The sequence below is a fragment of the Harpegnathos saltator genome, unplaced genomic scaffold, assembly GCF_003227715.2.
Source record: "Harpegnathos saltator strain DR-91 unplaced genomic scaffold, Hsal_v8.6 scaffold207, whole genome shotgun sequence".
Classification (NCBI taxonomy): domain Eukaryota; kingdom Metazoa; phylum Arthropoda; class Insecta; order Hymenoptera; family Formicidae; genus Harpegnathos; species Harpegnathos saltator.
Window position 1 is genome coordinate 32501 of NW_020229992.1, and position 5000 is coordinate 37500.

At 38.5% G+C, this 5000-nt stretch overlaps 1 protein-coding gene across 8 annotated transcripts in view; it reads right to left on the reverse strand.

The window, feature by feature from the left end:
• NfI (Nuclear factor I) overlaps nucleotides 1-5000 on the reverse strand; it is a 34199-nt gene that overhangs the window by 7926 nt on the left and 21273 nt on the right. The window lies entirely within an intron of this gene.

Sequence of the window (5000 nt, forward strand, 5' to 3'; positions counted from 1 at the left end):
GTTCAATAACATAACATTTCTCATAAACTTGTCATTAATACTACACGAGTGCTAAAAACTTGTGTAAAATAAATAACAACCACTCGTTTCAAACACATTACGATCGCTCCTTCCTCGTCCTCCTCCTTCTCCTTCTCCTTCTCCTCCTCCTCCTCCTCCTCTTATGCTCTTTCTATCTTGCCCTTGTTATCCCTTCTGCCTTCGTATCAAACGCGTTTCTCGTACATATAAATAATGTTTATCCTGATTCTAAATCATCTTAGACATCTTGGACTTTAAAGATTCAGGACCTTAAAGCCGAGAATTGAAGTTGAAGGATCAGACCAAGTAAGATAATGATCAAAAGCTGATAGTCTTTTAGTTATTCCAACCTTCTTCATAGTAAGCCGACATCTGTCCGCGGTTAATAATAGCGCAGCAGAGCGAAAAATGTTAGAGGTTTATACAGTGCTTGTTATACAATGTGTAACATTTTTATCTTAAAACGAAAATAAAGATATATTTCAAGCACATTTTCTAGTTTTTATCATTTCGAATTCGTCTAGCCAGAATCAAACAATAACGTAACTACAAAATATGCCGAGGAAAAGGAACGTATAAAAGGAACCAAAACGGATAGGAAGAGAACTACTGCGAAGATCAGATAAAAGCAAGATAAGTAAAACAATTTCGTGATAAAGTATAAAAAATATTGAGTGATGTGATAAATATGTATGGAATATGTCAATACGGAAAAATTCCACGGATAAATCCCTGTAATTATGAAGAAAAGAGAGAAAAGAACATAGAACGGTTTCTTGATTTTCAATTGATATAATAAGAGCGATACCGTTCCGATTATAAAGACAGATATTATACGAATCGAGAGGACCTTAAAAATACCATCAATATCTAATACCGTATAATGTATAATCTCTAAAATTAATTGTTCATAAAAAATACGCCGATAATTGAGCAACCAATTGCACAAATCTCGAAAAGTATTAAGTTCACTGTTGACACACAAACGCAGACAGGGACAGCCATTTCTTCCAGTGAATAGTAACAATTGAACGAAAAAGCTATTTTTATTCCATTTCATGTTCATATTGGGCGACTCAACTTACGCGAAAAAATTCAACTTGTGTCATTGAAATCTACGATGAAACAATTGAAATGAGAAATGAAGCATTGATCCGTCTCAATATCGTTCCTCGGAGAAAATTTTTCCCTTTAAAATGAAACCACACGAAAAGTTCCGCACTACAATAAAGAGCACACAGATGAACAACGTTACTCAACATACCCCTTCATAATGCGAGTGTAACGACGTTTGCATGTGCGTATGCACGATGCTCGTACAAGTCACGTGCTATCGTAGGCCAAGCTACGACATCCAGTAAATACTCGCGACACAGCAAAATTTATAACAGAATGACGAATCGGATCTCGTGAAGAACAAATTCAGTTTCACTTTGAAACGGTACCCCCCCCCCCTCGGTCATACACCTACCAATCCATACAATAGATCTCCGACTCGATCGTTAAACATTTTGAGACGAGAACATTTTTGTCAATGATAAAATGAAAGAGATTTTCTCGTGGTGATTTACCCTAGGTTACGCGAATGTTTCGACGTAGATATGTTTGTTACGTCAGATATTTCGATATCTTATTTATCATGAACCTCAATATCAGCTTTACAGCTATGGCAACGTAATTATTGTGTCGTGCTGATTGATACAAGCATAGAATCTGAGAAAGAGACATGAAATCTCCCATTCTCTTGCAACACAGTCAACAAATATATAAGTCCCGCATGTGTATGCGCGTACAATGATAAACAGTCGCGTGCGTACGAGTGTGTGTATACATACATATACATGTAGAAAGAAAGAATGAAAGAAAGAGAGACAGATAGATAGATAGATAGATAGATAGATTGATAGATACATAGATGGATAGATAGATAGACAGACAAATAGATGGATAAATAGAAATAGGGGGAGGGAGAGAGGGGGAGGGAGGGAGGGAGGGAGGAGGAAGGGGAGGGGAGGGGGAGAGAGAGAGAGGTTGATGTATAGTTAGAGAGAGAGAGAGAGAGAGAGAGAGAGAGAGAGAGAAATAGAGAGAGGAAAAGACAACAGTCAATAACCAGTCACAAAGTACCTTTTAGTCGAGTTAGCGAGCTTCTCTCTACGCTCGGGGTCAGACTGAAACAGACATGACGCTTCATTTTTAACGCGATTCGTTAACAATTAGTCGTAGATTGATATCTTAATAGATCGAAAACTTACGAGAGGCAAAATTACTAACCCGATAAATTTACCTCATTGTTGTAGCAAAAATTGAACAGAGAAACGTAGCGAATACAAAATTGTACATTATGATAGGACTGTAGACTCCGCTGCGCTATCACGGGAACGAGAAGACTTGTCTCTCGAAATCATACGAAACACATCGTGAACGTGAAACACGAGTTTCTCATCTTCTTAAAGGAAAAAATGTTGATCGTGTCTTTAGGATTTTGCGTCTAATCTTCTCTATAAAGTCTGTATCTGACAATTAGCATTCAATAACGCAAACCGTACTTAATAGAATGACAGATATAGATGTACATGACGGATGTACATCGATCTGTAATGTACAATGTACGCAATGTAGCAATGATCGAACGTATGCGCAAACGACCGATCGTTTCATCATCCACGAGCGATTTTGCAGCACGAGTTGTGTGTGAAATTACGCGTTTTTACTTATTATCACCGGCGAATCACTCGAGGCTCGAACTTGGAGATTGTATACATGGGGAATAGAGAGGCTAAAATGAACCGGGTACCTCTGTCAAATCGATCTTCGTCGATCGAGCGTCGATCGATTTCCTCATTCCATTCGTCTGCTTCATATTGAGTTTTTCGCTCGTTCCATGTAATGGATAAAATGTAATGTTTCGTCGATGAACATTCCGAAAAGTTGTTGTACCATTGTGCCGGATGAGATGTCTCGAATACACAAGTAGTCATACACATATACATATATAAATTATTAATTTACTTATCAACGATAAGTAAATATGTGCCATATATACGGAATATAGATTATTGATGATGCCATATGGAATATAAATTATTAATTTACTTATCAAGGATAAATAAACTATTAGAGAAAAAGTAGGAAGATAATGCGATATTTTCCAACTTGTGCTGTACTTGCACACGTTTGTTTCTGATTCCTTGGATGATTCTCTATCGTCGAGATTACTCGATACTCGAAAGGCTTACAATGTTCCTGCCTTATTACTCGCTCGCATAATTACTCACTGGATCAATCCGAATAAACTATTACATAAAAGCGGCACTGAGAGCAAATTCTAGTTTTGAAATTGTCTCGTACATTTATTTTATTTGACGTTTGTAAGTTTATCTTGTGCAATAGGAAAGACAGAGGAAGAAAAATAGAAGATCAAGATATTTATTAATAACTGAAAGATTAATGTAAACAGTTACAAGATAAAGAGGTTTGAGAGGGTTTACTTGGTACTGGGCTTTTACGCTGTAAACCGTAAATAATTAACGCATATCTGCTCATTGCTCGTCACTTTTCAATATAATCGAGATGCGTGCAACGAACGAACGTGTTTATTGATGAAATGTTAATTCGATACTCGTATTCATTGTGAAGCTCATCGACGAATTAGCATATGCTTACAAGGCATAGATTCGACTCAATAGAATCCAATGCAGTGTATAGATTCCAAGTGTGCGTGCGCATGAACGCGCGCAAGCGCTCGTACTACGCACACCCATGGGCGCGCGCGCTCATATATCGTGTGTGTACCAGGTATGTCGGTAATTACTTTCCGGTTTTTATAACAGATGTCACTAGCCATAAGTATGCAATGTTATGATTTGATACATATGTCATTTTATTCTACTGACATTAACCTCAAAACTACACAAGCTACGTTCCGCCAAAATAACAGCGTTATAGATTAATAATTTTTTGAAAATGTCAAGTTTTGTGCCTGAAAACGTGCATTTGCGGCACGCATTACTTTTCTTGTCAAATCAAAAGAAAAAAGCCGCTGAAAGTCATCGTTTGCTGGTAGAGACTTACGGTGAGCATGCTCCAACCATAAGAACATGTGAAACGTGGTTTCGACAATTCAAATGTGGTGATTTCAACGTTCAAGACAAAAAACGTCCCGGTAGGCCGAAAACGTTTGAAGATGCGGAATTGCAGGAGTTATTGGATGAAGACCCAACACAAACTCAAAAACAATTGGCAGAAAAGTTGAGTGTGAGCCGAGTAGCAATTTGTGAACGATTACAAGCGATGGGAAAGATCCAAAAGATGGGAAGATGGGTGCCACATGAATTGAATGACAGGCAATTGGAAAATCGAAAAATCGTCAGTGAAATGCTGCTTCAAAGGTATGAAAGGAAGTCATTTCTGCATCGAATAGTAACGGGTGATGAAAAATGGATTTATTTCGAAAATCCCAAGCGAAAAAAATCATGGTTATCACCTGGCGAAGGCGGCCCATCGACTGCAAGGCCAAATCGCTTTGGTCGCAAGACCATGCTCTGTGTCTGGTGGGACCAGGTTGGTGTCGTATATTATGAACTGTTGAAACCTGGAGAAACAGTTAATACTGATCGCTACCAACAACAAATGATCAATTTGAACTGTTCATTGATCGAAAAACGTCCACAATACGCTCAAAGACATGATAAGGTGATTTTGCAGCATGACAACGCGCCGTCTCATACAGCAAAACCAGAAGTGTTGGAAGAAGTGTTGAAATCACTTGGATGGGAAGTTTTATCGCACCCGCCGTACTCTCCAGACCTGGCTCCATCCGACTACCACCTTTTCGCATCGATGGGGCACGCGCTTGCAGAGCAGTACTTCGCCGATTTCGAAGAAGTTAAAAAATGGCTCGATGAATGGTTTAGCTCAAAGGAGAAACAGTTCTTTTGAAATGGCATCCATAAATTGCCTGAGAGATGGGCAAAATG